Below are 16,309 nucleotides of genomic sequence, written 5' to 3'. Positions count from 1 at the left end.
GGAAGAGCTTTTAAGATGGTCATGATTTGCAGTGTGTTGCCCGTGTTATTTTCCCAGCCAGAGAAACGAGGTGTCTGCCTGGAGTGTCACATGGGGGGATGTCCACAGACACGTCTTGTTCCAACGACAGTGGGAAACTCCAGGACGGCGCCAGGTGAGGGCGGTGGACCTGGCCTTGTCGACTTAGGGCAAGAGCTCTTTACTTGGGGTCGGTGGACCTGGAATTATAGGCCAATAGTGTGCATTTATCTGGGGAGAAGTTCCCATCTTTCCTTAGGCTTTCAAATGGGGTCAAGACATCTTGAAAGGTTGAGGTCCCGAAGTGGAGGTCTTTTTAATGTCAGTTTACTGAGTTGTGCCATTAAAAACTCACACTTTGCTACAAAATTTTAACGATGCACTTTAAAAAAATGTGGATAATTTTAAAGTGAGTTAATTTATTTTAGATTTAGCACCAAACAAGATGGTAAGAAATTAATTCCATGCATTAATGTGTTCTAGAACCAGGCAATTCCCTTCCCTGGATGAACCATTTGCAGTTTGGTTGATGGCCTGACGGGTATATCTAAAACTGTGTATTCTTGTTCATTCATAAAACACTCGTTGAACCTAACGCCACGTGCCGTATACTGTGACAGGACAACTGCTCAAAGGCTGAAGGGACCAGTGGGGAGTTCACAGTCCAGGTAGCAGCTGGTGATAGTGCCAGATGTTTTGAGGAAACAGGTGTAGGGCACCACAGAACTCCTGACCTAGGCGGGGTTCAAGGAAATCTTAAAATATCCTTGAACTACTTCCGAGCTTTAGGAGTTTGGGAGGTGATGGGCAGGGCAGGAGAGAAGAGGCAGAAGGAGCATTTTCACGTGTCTAGGAATCATCTGGGGCTCGTTAAAATGCAGACTCTGGGCGGGACCTGAGAATCTGCGTTTCTGCGAAGCTGCTGGTCGACCCCACTTTGAGTAGCTCTGGCTGTCTGGGGCTCGGAGAGGGGCTCAGGGTGCCCTCGCTCCAGACCCCTGGAAGAGTCTCTCTCTCACTCTCTCTCTCTCTCTGAAATGTTTCAAACATTCAGAAAATTACAGGGAATAATATAAGTCTGTACCACCGTGATTTTATAAATGTTGACGTATGTGCCTCGTGGCTTTGCAAATATACGCTCTCCCTTCCCGCTTCTCCCTCATCCCACCCACACCCCTCCTCAGCAGAACCCTCTTCTGGTCCTGGTGTCTACGTTTTCCATCCATGATGGCAACGAGAGGCAAATATCAAAGCAGGGCCTGGATTTAAAATGATCTGAGTACATTATAGTACATCAATTCCACAGAGGCTTTCAAACCAGACTCATCAAGCATTTGAAAATCATTTATCTTAAATGGGGCTCTGAGATGCACCAGGACATTAAAAAGGACTGTGAATTATGTTTACTTCATGTTTTACATTAAAAAATAGGAAGTGTCACAATTTCTGTTCCGGATAAAGGCATTTTTCTAATCCCACAATTCGCTCTGCAAACATCCAAAACAACATCTAATTCCAGCCTTTGGAATAGCCACCTCTTTTTCAAAAGGCAGCTAATGTATGCATTTGCAGACACAGAGACCAAAATAAACCAAGCAGGGCAGCTTTGGTACCCTTAGGTGATGAGATTCGAGAGGAAGGAATGAGAAGAGGAAAATGTCGTTGACACCTCCCGCTCTGGAAGCTTGACAACACCCTCCTTGCTCCTCTGAGGTCTGGAGAGGGTGCACCAGGCTTTGGCAACACAGACTAATAAGGGCTCCTGGGCCACAAGGGCTTCCCTGTCTAGGGAGAGGGACAAAGCAGAATTATGTCATTACGGCGCTACGTGGGGAGCACTCAGCACGGGTGAAGAAGGACCATTAGAGCACAGAGCAGTGAGGAACACAGGCACGTCTGCTTGTAACTGGTCATGGCTTTAGTGATCTCGGCCTTTGTCTCAGCTGAGGCGTGGCGGTCTCCTGTGCTCTTTGCTTTATAACTCAGGGCACGGCTGCGGGTGGTGTGAAGGCTGGCGGTGCTTCGCGCCTGTTAGCGGGGATTCAGTCATCAAACACTCGCTTGACGTGAGGCCCTCTGCTCATTTCTGCGGATACTGAGGACGGACACGGCAGTCGGTTTTGGTTTAATCATTCAGCGGTGGTAACCACCTTGTGCCATCATGATTCTGTACCTTTGGACAACAAACCCCCACACTGGAGGGTGGTGGTGGGGTTCCTGAGAGCCTAGAAAATTGAAAAGCAAGAGCCCGGTGACTGGCCAGCAGAGCCCCGGGGGGTCTGGCTAAGTCTGGCCTCTTCCCCCCGACGCCCTTGATGGACACCATCGCCCTCTCAGGCGGAGACTGGACACAGCCGAGACCCCTCTGGAACCCAGTATTCGCCATCCTTGGTCTCTGTTCTAAAAAAGATCCCCCTGCCCCGAAAGAGAATGCCAGTCCTCCCTCACTTAGTATCAGGCAAGAGGCCAGTACGGATGAGCACAGATGTGGGCTTTGGTGGTCTGACTGTCTAGCCACGTAGGGGCCCGGAAGCGTGACTAGGAATCCCTTAGGTGTGCGGGCACTGAAATGCCACCACACTCGTGGTTCGCTTCACCCTTGTGACAAGCCTGGGAAAAGGTTACGTCCCGCCATCCCCACACCCCAACGGCAACACTGAGACCCATCGTGGTTAAACGGCTTCCCGAGCAGGCAGGGCCAGGATGGGAGCAGAGGTGGCCGGAACGAGTCAGGCGCTCATTCCAGAAAGTCACAGCCACTGCGAGGCCTGTGGGACGTGCTGCCTGGATGGAACCGGGGAACAAACTTCATTTGTTCAGAATATTGGTAGAAACGTGGATGTTAAAGGCCATTCGTAGGAGGCTCACATGGAAACGAGGAGTGTGTTTTGGCAACTGGTTAACAGTGACAAGGAACTTGGCTGGACTGTGTTCTAGGGTTGAGTGGAAGGTGGAACTTGCAAGAGATGAACTTTGATATTTAGCTGAGGAGATGTCTAAGCCGAGTGAAGGAGTGGCTTGGTTCAGCTAGAGTAAAACTTGAGAGGAGAGAGAGAAATTCAAAGCAGGGGCTGGAACAGATATTTGCAGACCCGTGTTCGTACCAGCATCCTTCACAATAGCCCAGAGGTGGAAGCAACCCAAGTGTCCATTGATGGATGGTGGATAAACAGATGTGGTCCATACATACAATGGAATATGGTCCAGCCAAAGAAAGGAAGGAAATTCTGACACAGGCCACAATATGGATGGACCTTGAGAACATTATGTCCAGTGAAATGAGCCAGACACAAAAGGACAAATACTGGATGATTCCACTTCCATGAGGTTCCAGCAGTCATCAGATTCACCAAGACAGAAAGCAGAATGAGGGGCGCCAGGGGCTGAGAGGGCGGGAATGGGGAGTCAGTGTTTAATGGGGACAGAGCGTCATTTTGGGAGATGGATGGTGGGACAGTTATACATCACTGTGAATGTGCTTGTGGATGTGATGTGCTGCACTGGCCACATACATGGTAAATTTTATGTTATGTATGTTTCACAGTTTAAAAAACTAATAAAAATACTTTTAAAACAAAGAAAGAAGAAAACTCTCCAGTGAATTCTCATGCCACTAAAACGTGCCCTGAACCTCGTACATCTCTCACCTCCTGGGGCCTGAAAGGCTCTCGTTTCTTCACCCTCTGCATGCAGCCTGTCACCACGTCCTGCTGTCTTCCCTGGGAGTCGTCCTTCTCTCCCGCCCCCATCCTGCTGCCCCCGCCCAGCCTGCGCCGCCTCGTGCCTGCCCTGCTCCTCTCTCCTCAGTGTCCCTGCAGCCTCTGGTCTGGATTCTATTCTGCCTGCTGAGCAGGTGGATTTCTCGGAATCACCTGCCTCTCCACGTCTGCTGGCAGCTGGTTTCCCTGTCCAGCAGTGGTCCCAGCACACGCCCCTGTCCAGGCCCTTGGCCCCTCCATCTTCTGCTCCCACAGTCACCCCCGCCCCTGTGCCCCCCTTTCTGTGCTCCATCTACCTTCCCCCACCTGATGCCTGCCCCCCGCGCCTCCACTGCTGTCACCTTCAGCATCCACGTCACACCTTGACGGCCTAGCTGCCGTCCTCAGCGTCCCTGGAGCCTCCCCAGGTCGGGAGGAAGCTGCTTCCCGACATGGACCACTTTGTGCTTCTTTTGCCCCAAACTCCCAGCAGGTGTTCCCCAGGTACCAGTCGATCGAGAGGAATAGATTTCAACTTAGGCAGCTGAGCTGAGCAAACAGCAGGTTATTAATCAGTTTCCAGCATATCACCTCTGCTATTTTTTTTTTTTTTTGCGGTACGTGGGCCTCTCACTGCTGTGGCCTCTCCGGTTGCAGAGCACAGGCTCCGGACGCGCAGGCTCAGCGGCCATGGCTCACGGGCCCAGCTGCTCCGCGGCATGTGGGATCTTCCCAGACCGGGGCATGAACCTGTGTCCCCTGCATCAGCAGGCGGACTCTCAACCACTGTGCCACCAGGGAAGCCCTCACCTCGGCTATTTTAAAGCTATTTAGGATGTGCAGTCCTGGCCCGGGGTGTCTGCCAGTGGCAACAATGAGCTGGGGCTCCTGGTTAGGGAGAAGGCGGCTCTCAGGTCACCTGAGGGCAAGGCTGGGAGCAGCGCGGGCTGCGTGGGAAGGAGCTGAAATGCGTGAGACAGGGGAGCTGCCAAGAGGACACATCTGTCATCCCTGGAGAAGCAGCCTCCGCAGGAGGGCAGCTCGGATGGCGACTCTCAGACCTCAGTGGTGCAGGGGCTGCCGGGGTCGATCTGTCTCCAGGGGACAGTGAAGGTCCAGGTCGAAGATGCCCAGCCTCCCATGGCCACCACCACTCGCCCTTCCCATCCTCCCTCATTCTCTCCCCACTGTCGTCCTCCCCATGCCCCCTCCTGCTAAAGCTGCATCAATCCGGGTAAATGAAAAATCACGGGCGCGCCTCTCGGTGGTGAGAACCTGACTTTCGTGTCCGCAGTGCCCCGATCTTCCTCCGTCCCCTGTGGCTTAGCTGCTCTGTGCCAGGTGCTGGGAGAGAGCGAACCCTGCAGACCAGACCCCCAGCCCTCCCGGGGGCTTCTATCTCGTCTCACACCCGAGATGTTGCCAGGCCTGGTGCTAGACCCTGAGATGCTCTGATGGGCAGGAAGGGCTCACGGTGGAGGGAGGGGACCCTAGTCAGCAGGCAGGTACAACGCAGCGTGTGATGCGTGTTCCCGACAGCAAGGTGCTGGGGCCCTGCGCTCACCTGCCACACCTCGACAGAGAGGAAAGTACAACTGTTGAGTGGGGGCACATTTCATCTTTGCTTTGTTTTTTCAAATCCTATTTGATTAAAAAAAACACTCTTTACAGAATCGCGGAGATGCCAGGCTTCTCGCCCTCGCTGCCGGCACGGGAGGCCGTCAGAGGCTGACGCTCAAGCAGATGTATCTGAGGATGTTCAAGCACCGGGTCTCGGGAATGTCCTGGTGGGTCTTGCGACCAAAGGACCGGGGGTGGAAGGCCCCCCTCCAGGCACCCTTGTTCTGCTAAAGCACCAGCGACACCAGAATGCCACTCTGCTGTCCCCTGAGGGTGCTAGAGGTCTTGCACGGGATGGGAGCCGGGTCTCACCTGGAGCACAGCTCGATGCATTTCTCTGTCCTAACTAAGGGAACAGACACCACGGCCCACGGCTCCACCCCCCATACAAAGCCCCAATATGACCTCATTCTGTTGTTATTTAGAGAACAAAAGACACACGTCTGTCCACAAATATTTTCCCACCATTGAAACTGGTGGTTGAAATCCTCACCATTAAGGCCGCTTTTTAAACAAGCGCACCTGTTGAAATGTGGCTCCAGGACCCGCAGAAAGGATTCCCGAAGGTGAGGGTGGAAACACCTGGGAGGCCCAGCCTAGGCCAGCTCACCTGGGCCCAGAGGTGGCGCCGTGAGGACCTTTCCTGAGCTCGCTGGGTGATTCTAAGGCGCTGGGAGGGTTGAGAACCGCTGCCTTGCGTTCCCGGGACTCAAGGAACCACGGAGGATGGTCAGCAATTCCTCTCGGGGTCGCCCGGCCTCTCCTGAGGGTCCCTCACAGCCCAGTCTCTCCAGCCAGTTACTGAGAGATCAGCGCCGCTCGGTCCCAAACCCAAACCCAACTTGAAGAGCTCAACAAATAACATGGACGTTCCCGAAGCTTTTCTGGAAAAGGTGGAGGAGAGGCTAGTGATGTCTGCAGCCTCCCCTCCCCTTTGCAAACTGCAAACCTCTTCTCAGGCTTTAGCTCCCCACCGTGCCTTCCTCCCGACACCCCTTCCCCCAGATCTGGCGGTCAGCATATTCTATCCCATCAAACTACAGCCAGGGGACAGCCCTGTCCAGGAGCTGCAGGCCGAGACCCCTGGGCACATCTGTGCTTGGACAGGCGGGGTCGTGACCAGCTGCCCCGAGGGGGAATGTCACCATGGGAACAGCAGGTATCTTGGGGAGGGGACTGGAAGGGACCCGCTGCAGGAGGTGGGTGACTGGGGGCATCTAGGAAGCTGCCATTGGTCTAGACTGGAGGTTAGATGCTGTCGCAAGAGTGGGAGCGTTTCTTTGTCCAGGCGTCTCCATCAGCCTTCCTAAGGAGGGGCGACTGAAGATAACGCTATAATTGGCCAAGCAGCAGGGACTCACTTTAGCCGGCACAGGGTTTCTGTGGGTGTCACAGTGACCTTGTTTTTGTCTGTGCTTAGGTGACATTACGAAGTGGCCTTGCTTTGTTTCATGTAACCGTGACCTCAGGGTTTGGTGTCCACAGCCAGGCCAGCCACTGGTGGCAGGGTCAGCTCCTTAAAGCATCTTTCAGCGCAAGACACGCCTGTGGGTTTCCAGCCAGCCCCTGTGCCTGTTGTTTTTTAAGCACAGCTCTGGGCAGGGCACCTCGTGTATTGGGTGAGGGGCAGGCCAAGGGGCTTTATGACGAGCTATCAGGCGGCTCGTATCTGACACCCATCCACTGATTCCGTGCACACCTGTCCACCAAGGCCTCCTAAGAACCGGGGCCTCCCTGGGTGTGAGGGGCTCTGGGATGAGTAGCAGTCAATCCCTAAGATGCCAAGGTGTTCATGCCTTTGTTGGGGGGCGGGGCTGCAGGGCTGGGAAGGCGAGCTACCTTGTCTGCTAGGGCTGCGGTAATGAAGACCCCACTGGCTGGGGGCTTAAGCCACAGCTCATTCCCTCACGGTCTGGAGGCTGGAAGTGCAAGATGAAGGTGTCCCAGGGTGGTTTCTCCTGAGGGCTCTCTCTTTGGCTGGTAGATGCCGTCTCCCTGGGTCTGTGTCCTCATCTCTTCTTATAAAGACACCTATCATGGTAGACTAGGGCCCACCCATGTGACCTCATCTAAACTTAATCACCTCCTGGGGATAAGGCTTCAACATGTGAACCTGGGGGCAGGGGGACACCATTCAGCCCACGACAGGGGCTCAGGTAGTGGAGGGAAACAGTGCTTTAAGTCCCAGGGGCCAAGGTAGAAACCTGTTGGTGCTGGGATGGTGGTCACTGCGGGGTGGGCGCAGGTCTCAGGGGCCCCGCAGAGGTGGTGGCCAGGCCTTCAGAGGTGAGGAACCTCACCTGTGGGCAGAGGGGCGGGTGGGAGAGGCAGAGGAGCTTCCCAGCCTCGAGCGGGGGAGTAGCTGGGCAGAGGGAAGGGCAGCTGGTCACCCCTGCCCTGCCTGCCCGTGCAGCTCTGGGGCAGAGACGAGGGTGCGTTACCCCGCCCAGAACGGGTGATTCTGGGGCCGTGTCAGGTAGACCTGGCCCCTGGGGCTCCAGTCCATTGGTCTGTGTGTGTCTGCACTCCCACCTCTCCAGCCCCAGCACCTCACACCGGCCTCTGAGTGGGGCTCACAGGTCCCAGCGTCGTCGCCCGCCAGTTGGGTCACCTTGGGCAGGTTTCATCACCTTCCTGAGCTTGGTTTCCTCAACTGGAAAATGGGACAAGGCCACCACCTTGCAGGGCTGCCCCAAGGAACACATGAGCAGGGGTGCAGCCCCCGGCTCAGCTCCCTCCCTTCCCCTCAGCCGTGACTGAGCAGGGAGGCCGGTGACACCCCGAGAAAGAGAAGAAACACACAAGGGCAAGTTCACACACGATCAGCTCTGTCACGCTAAGCTGAGCGGGACTCGCGTGCTTGTAACCTATGAAAATTAAAAAAGAAGGTATGCCGGGTGTAGTCACGGTCCGGGAACATTTAGAGGGTTTCCTGTAAGCTTCAGAAGTTGCTTTATGTTTCTATGAAGAGGAACCTTGAAAGTCAATTAACCCACCCTCCCATTTTATGGGAGAGGAAACTGGGGCCCAGACACTGGCGGGGCTGAGGAAGATGAGGGTTCACACACAGGATGCTCGCAGGATGCTCGGGGCCAGACGGGTCACAGGACAAACAGTGAGCGTCTGAATTAAAAGTTTATATGAGCTCCTACTTGTGCCTGGGTCAGGTGCCGTGCTAAGTGCTTTATCTCTATTAACTCAGTTCTCCTGATGACCCTGTGAAGCGCATACTGCCATGATGCCTGTTTTAGAGATGGGGAAACCGAGGCTCAGGATGTAATTTTCCCAGGTCCCACAGTGAGGGTGGAGCTAGAATTTGGACCGAGGCTGTCTGACTTTCAGAGTCTGTGTTCTTCACCGCTCTGCTTTCCTGCCTCAAAACCACTGGCTCTCAAAGAGTGGTCCCTGGGCCAGCAACATCGGCATCTCCTGGGAGCCGGTTCCAGATGCGGGGCATTGATGCTGGTCCAGATCTCTGGGGTGGACCCTGCAAGCCCTCCAGTGAGTTCTGATGCTCAAGCTTAGAACCACTGCCTTCCTTTCCCTTCTTCCCCCGGCAGCCCCTTGCTGGAGGTTGAGAGGAGGCTAGAGAGGTCAGGGGAGGCTGGGATGTCCCCTCCAGGACACACTTGGGTCCCTGCTTTTGAATTTTAATGAGCGCAAGAAACGGTCTGGGCTGGGAAGATGCCTTATTGGTATTTGGTCCATTTCTCTCTGCAGAAGTAAACTTGGGGCTTATTTTTAGTTTCCATTTTTCCCCTTGTCTAAGTACCTACCACAGAGTGGACCATTGATAATCAATAAGCTTTTATGGTGCCCTTAAATTATTTGTTTTCCACACAGAGCTAGCCTGAAAGCAATAGATCTCTGCTGGGAAAGGCTTCCTGGATGGAGGCCATGTTTGTGGGAGAGAAAAAAGGGCTCTGGGTGGTGAGGTAGTGAAAGTCTAGGAAGCTGGCGTGCCCTAGTGCCAGGTGCCTTGTGTCTCTGTTTTCTTTTTCTTTTCTCTCTCTCTCTTTTCCTTTTCCCTTTCCTTTCCTCCTTCCTTCCTTTCTTCCTCCTGCGAAAGACTGAAATGGACACAAAAGACTTGATTCAGATCCCAGAAGACCATTCACTGAAATCAAAAAGGTTAAGACATGTCTGAGATGTATAATCTCGGCATGGGAAAGAGATTTGATCCGGGGGTGAATTGAAAGAAAACAAGCCATTTCAAGGTATTTTTCCCTATGAGGGCAACTTCTCCAAACACCTGGTCACACCTATGGATCTGACCCATCACTCATGGCCGTGGCAGAGGGCTGTGATACGCGCTTCATCAGCCTACAGCAAATTTGAGCTTGGGTCGTTTTCCATGGCCATTACCATGCTCCAGGAGTTCCACAAAACTCGTTATGCCAGCCAGGAACCATTGCACGCTCTCTAGCACAAGTCTCTAAAAACTCTTAAATCATATATATCCATTAGTTGAAAGAAACTAAGCAGGTGCCTCAAATATATTTATATTTACACTATTGTACAAATATGTTAATTACAAAATGTGATGCACAGGGATTAGTTGCAGATGAGAGAAAGTTCAACAGAAGGGATTTAACACGAGAAACTAGATGCTCGCAAAGATCTGGAAGAACAAGATGCAGAGTCCGAGAGATGACTTCTAGAAAAACACCGCAGCGCGGCCGGGCGAAGGAGCTCCAGGCCCCGCCGCAGACAAGAGGTCGTGGGCTCAGGAAGCTCCCGCTGGGTCTCTTGGAGCAATCCCCACCCTGGCCAGTTACAGGAGGACTGAGAGCCTTGCCGACTTTCTCCTTGCTTGGATGTGTGTGCCTTACACAAGCATTTTCTTCCCCTCTTTCCCTTATTATTATTTCATATACAGGTCAACTTTACTGTTTAGGCTTCAGGTGACAGAATAGTTAGCGGGATTGTGACTTGAGTAGTAATGAACTTGTCTGGCCGTGGGTACAATGGCTCCCGGGGCCGTGTACCTCCTTGTTCGGTGGGGGGAGTGAGGGCTTCCTCACTCGCGTGAAGGACAGCTGCGTCTCGCTAGGTGGACACAGAGTTCTGCACAAGTTCAAGTGTGTGTGAAAGGGAATATGGAAGCCAAAGGGCCAAAGGGGTAGACTGTTACCAAGACTGAATCATTGCACCAAACCCTCCCTCCTTTGAGCTGCTCCGTGACCGGGGGCTTGGGCTGGCCCTGCAGCCGGCAGCACCAAAAGTCAGCCAAGTCCCCAACACCCACTCCTGGAGGTTTCACATGGAGTAACTCCAGTGAGACACCCCCATGATCAGCCTTTTGGGGCACCTTAGAGGACAGACTACCAGCAAATTCCACCGGTGAAGTTCCCCAGCACGTTCTCGGCCACTGGCCGAGCCACGGCCGGGACCTGGCCAGCGGGGAGCAGGTCTCAGCCCGGGCTGGGGTATGAGCTGCTTCCTGGCCCCCTGTCAGCCCTGGGGGTCATCGCTGCTCTTTGTATCTGCTTTTCCTATACTTTCTGGGACTCCCTTTACTTCTTCCTAGCCAATCCCTCATTACTCCCTTCCCCTGTTACAGTTAATAGTTCTTTTCATGAAAGTGCGCCTGTTTCAAATGGCTGCGTGGTTCTCCCTCATGATTGGACCAGAGTGATGCCCTTTGCAAGATGAAGGGGCTTCTCTCCCTGGACCCAGGGCCGTTTCCCCTCCACCGTCGGCCTGGCTGCCCGAGGGAAACTTCCCCAGCGCTGGTGGGTGGAGCCCTCCCTCTGGTGACTTTCCCAGTGGCGGGACTGTGAGATCCCACAGAGGAGGGGTGAGGGGTGCACTCTGGGGAAGGGGGGGGCAAGGTTGACAAGGAAGGCAGGAGGCCCGGGCCAGGTGGCTCAGGCATGTCACCGGGTGCCTGTCTGGGACACGTGTGTAGGACAGACGTGACAGCATCCAGTTGACAGCAGCTTGAAAGGCAGCTGATGCACAGACGTCGCTGCTGGAAGCACAGGGGCCTGGGAGGTGTGGATACGGAGCTTTCCAGGCTCGGCAGGTGAGGAAGCCAAGCCAGGAGGTTGGGACAGAGCCAGACAGGGTTACCTCAGACGCACAGCGCCCCGCTCCACAAACGCGCCCAAAGAAGAAACGAAATGGAAAGCTTGGGAGTAAAGCATTCCAGGCGCTCTGACATTCTCTTCCTGCACCACGATGGGTCCCTTTGCAGACCTTTCTGTGGAGACCAGGCAAGAGCAGTAATAGAAGGTCACGTCACAGCGTTCCTTGTCTGGACAGCCTCACACCCTACAAAGGCTTCCACCAGGCATGACATCACTCGAAACCAAACACAGCTTCCTGAGGGCCAAACAGGTGTTTCCCCATCTCACACCTGCAGAAGCTGAGGCCCAGGTGGGGTAACACACCCCCTGTCACGTGCTCGGTGGTAGCCCACCCGCAGCTTCAGTTCTGCTGTCTTCTTGGCCACACACCATAGAGCTTCACGAATATTCCAGAAGTGTTGTTGGTGTGGAAAAAAACTGTGGCCTCGTCCCTGGGTTCTAATAATTGTGTACATCTCTGATGCTCTTTCAGCTCGAGGCTGAAAGCTACATAAACGTTGAAGAAGAAAACTTCTTTTGAACTGTAGGTAAAACATTGCCCATTGCTGTAAAAGCCATAGAAGTTAAGAGCTTTGAAAGGTGTGTGGAAACAGTCTATCCAGTCTCCTGGCCTCAAGCGTCCAGTATTGACAGGCACGTCTAGGGAGGGTGGCCGTGTCGGATCTCTGTGATAAAGCAGCCACGCTAACAGCAGTCACCGCCGCGCACCGACTCAGAGCTGTAAAGGCACAGAGCACGTGGTCTGAGCGTTTCCTAAGTCACGTGAGCAAATTCTGGAACAGAGAATATGGAACAGGTTGGGTTCTGGGCTGGGCAGCCTGTTTCTAGAAAACCACATGGGTATTTTGTCTTTTACTTATTTATTTTTATTAAAGTCCATTTAATTTACAGTGTTTCAGGTGTACAGCAAAAGTGATTCAGTTATACATATATATGTGCATATATATGTATTTTTTCAGATTCTTTTCCATTATGGTTTATTACAGGATATTGAATATAGTTCCCTGTGCTCTACGGTAGGTCCTTGCTGTTTATCTATTTTATGTACGGTAGTTTGTATCTGCTAATCCCAAACTCCTAATTTATCCCCCCCTCTCTTTCAGCTTTGGTAACCATAAGTTTGTTTTCTATGTCTGAATAAATCACGTTTTTTTTTAAAAATACTCCACAGAGATTTTTTTTTTTAAGCATCTTCATTGGAGTATAATTGCTTTACATTGTTGTGTTTCCAAAGAGATTTAGAAAGAACAAGTTCAAAGATACCCTGAGGGAACTTGGTGACTCAGATGGCAGACAAATAAATTACACCTTTGGTTCAGGCTAATTCTGTGTGTGTGCTTCTAAAAAACATATGCAAGCACATGTGAATAGTTTCCCAGAGTTTAATTGGTTTAATATATTAATCACGGGATGGGGAGGGTGGGAGGGAGGGAGACGCAAGCGGGAAGAGATATGGGAATATATGTATATATATAACTGATTCATTTTGTTGTGAAGCTGAAACTAACATACCATTGTAAAGCAATTATACTCCAATAAAGATGTTAAAAATATATATATATTAATCACTATGTTGCAAAGCTAGCAAATATAATTGCGGAAAGAAAATTCAGTTGAAGATTTCATTTGTCAGGGAAATATTTACCTCTGTTCTCTGCAGACTTCTATCCCAGCAGTGGAGTAGTCCTCTTCATTGAGACTTTGTGTCACCAGAGAAACCAAAGTGCTTCATTGACCTTTGCAACATTGAACTGGAAAAGAAATGGGCAGATTAGCTGGGATCAGCTAGAAAGGTTCCCAGTCTGCTGGGGAAAACCCACAGGGACCCAGTTGTTTGTTTCTTACACTTCATGTTTCTATGAAGGAAGCCCGGGTCACCCTCAAAAGAAATCTGTTTTTGAAACAGACTCACAGATGTAGAGAACAGATTTGTGGTTGCCAAGGGGAAGCAGGGGAGGGAGGGCTGGAGGGGGAGTTTGGAGTGAGCAGATGAAAACTATTATATACAGAATGGATAAACTACAAGGACCTACTGTAGAGCACGGGGAACTATAGTCAATATCCTGGGATAAACCATCATGGAAAAGAATATGAAAAGAAAGAATGTATGTACGTGTATAACTGAGTCACTTTGCTGTACAGCAGAGACAGGCACAACGTTGTAAATCAACTATACTGCAATTAAAAAAAAAAGAAACCCATCTTTCAAAAGGAAAGGGGCCAACTTGGCATTCTCTGCCTCCGAGTTTATGGGGATGTGCTCACAGCCAATGAACTCTAATCTTAGAATCACGTGGGAAGGAAAACGATGAGAATGTTTAGTCCCCTAAGAATGTATTGCAGAATACATTCTACACATCACTAATCTTTCCTGGATTCCTCGGAGGAAACAAAGCATCTGAAAATACAGTTCTCTGGCCTCAGGGAGCTTGGATTTTTATTTGAGTCTACCTGGGACACTCACCGTCTCCCTAAGGGAGAGAAAGAGAGAAAATAAAAAGCAGACGATCTGGAGTCCAGGCTTGATGGAGGTGCACAGGCGTTTCCTGGCAGCAGCTGGTGGTCTGTTCTCCCTTCTTTCCTCCCTGCCCTTGGATACTTCCCCAGGGAGGTCCTCGAGCATCACGATTAAGAAGGTGAGCGGTGGGGTCAGCAAGACTCCACATCAGGTTCAAGTGTGAGTCAGTGGGATCTCAGGGAAGTTACTTAAACGTTCTCATCAGTAAAATGGGGATAATCACACCTACTTCACGGGCAACCGTAAGGCCTCAATGAGCCAGGACAGAGAGGTGAGACGAAGTTCTGGGACACGGGGCCGTTTCTCCCACACACATGCTCCTTGGTGAACATAATTCCTCATGGCCTGGGTCCTCGCCTCCAGAGGCACGAATTGACACAGGGAGGGAACACGTGCTAAAGAGTTCCCATTTCAGCTTCTGAGCTCCAAAACAGACTCTTCTTCTCCTGTTCTTAAGATTTTTATTGAGATGTAACAAAGTACACACATTGTAAGTGTACAGCTCAACCACGAAATACATACATTTCTAAACTGAAACGTCCACAAAGTGACCCACACCATGAATGGAAAGACACCCTTATTAAGGCACCTTGCTGAGATATTAAAACGCCAGGAGGAAGAGAAGACCCTAAAATCTTCCGGGGTGGGGGGGAAGGTCACATACAAAGACAAGAGTATGCAAATTTTAGGAGGGCGTCTCAAAAGCCGTAATGGAAGCCAGAGGACCAGGGAGACATGATTCTCAACGTACCCAAGCGTCCGTCCGGAGGGAGGGCAGAATAAAGGCATTTATTAGATATTCACGGTCTAAAAATATTGACATCTCACACACCCTTTCTTGTGAGTTATTAGAGGCTGTGCTACCAAAACAGAGAATGAGGAAGGCATGGGCTCCAGAGGACAAAGCATCTAAAACCAGACAGAGGCAGAGAGCGTCCAGGCTGAGGCTGGCAGGGGCGCAGAGGCTGACATGATCCCGTGTGGACTGCCGTGGAGGACCGGAAGTGAGGGTTTAGGAGGAACGGCTCCTAGGAAAACTGGAGCTGGTCAATCAGATGTCTGCTGTGTTTGGCCACGTAGGCAAACAATAGTATTCAGAGGATTTTCACGATGCTGTTGGAGGGGGAATTAGCAAAGCAAACAAAAATGATTAACCCCCAAATGACAACTATTATTAGATCCAGGGGCAATAGTTTAAAAGATGTGTAAGGAATGAATTAAATCACGTGTTCCTGGTTTTCATGAGGTAAGTGCAGGCTACTGATCTGTCCCATGATGGGAGGCACTGCAGGCCAGGTGATGCCAGGGACAAAGCCCGCATTTTTCATGACAGGAAGTCAGTGGATAATGTCTAAAATCAATAAATCAAAAAGTAATGGTCTTGGGCTTCCCTGGTGGCGCAGTGGTTGAGAATCTGCCTGACAATGCAGAGGACATGGGTTCGAGCCCTGGTCTGGGAAGAACACACATGCCGCGGAGCAACTAGAGCCTGTGAGCCACAACTACTGAGCCTGCGCGTCTGGAGCCTGTGCTCCGCAACAAGAGAGACCGCGACAGTGAGAGGCCCGCGCACCGTGATGAAGAGTGGCCCCCGCTCGCTGCAACTAGAGAAAGCCCTCGCACAGAAACGAAGACCCAACACCCAAAAAATAAATAAATAAATTTATTTTTAAAAAAAGTAATGGTCTAATGATAACATTTAGAATTACTGCCGTAAACAGTGGAATAGAAACGTTAGAGGTGCCGTGTTCCATCACGAGACTTGTGGTTCTGTTTGATTTTAACTGTGTAGATGTATCACTTTGATAATTTTTAAAAAGAAAAAGGAAACTCAGAGGCGATGGTCTTGTTGAGAAAAGAGCTTTTGGTCTGCAAGAGCGGGTGCTGCAGAACTGAAAAGTTCAGGCGCTGAAGCATCCAGGCGTGAAGCGAAGGCCGTGAACAGTGCCTCGGAGGGGTGGACGGCCAGCAGCGTCCTGGCCTCGGAACTAGACCAGCGTCCAGGGCAGGGCCTGGGCAGGGCGGGCTAGCTAGAGGCAGCACTACGGTCGACTTTCCACTCTGTGGGCCAGACCTCTGGTGGGAAATGAAAATAGACGCCTCCAAGAAGTTTGGGAATTTGAGAGTAGGAGGGCCTCGTGCCCCACTCCCAGGAGAAGTCTGGGGTCACAGCAAGCCTTGTAGAGGAGTCCCCAGCCCATTGCGGTGTGGACTGTGGCAGCAGCAGAGGGCAGGTGACAGCCAAGCGTGCTGGCTGCACAGGGCCCCCGAGAACCCCCCTTATCTGCTGGCCCTAAACCTTCATTCCCCCTGTGTAAGTCAGGATGGGCTAGGTGTGTGATGGTAACACCCCACATCTCAAT

This window comes from Orcinus orca, chromosome 10, assembly GCF_937001465.1.
Source record: "Orcinus orca chromosome 10, mOrcOrc1.1, whole genome shotgun sequence".
NCBI lineage: Eukaryota > Metazoa > Chordata > Mammalia > Artiodactyla > Delphinidae > Orcinus > Orcinus orca.
The sequence above is the reverse complement of the archived record's forward strand: the minus strand, read 5'-3'. Positions refer to the sequence as shown.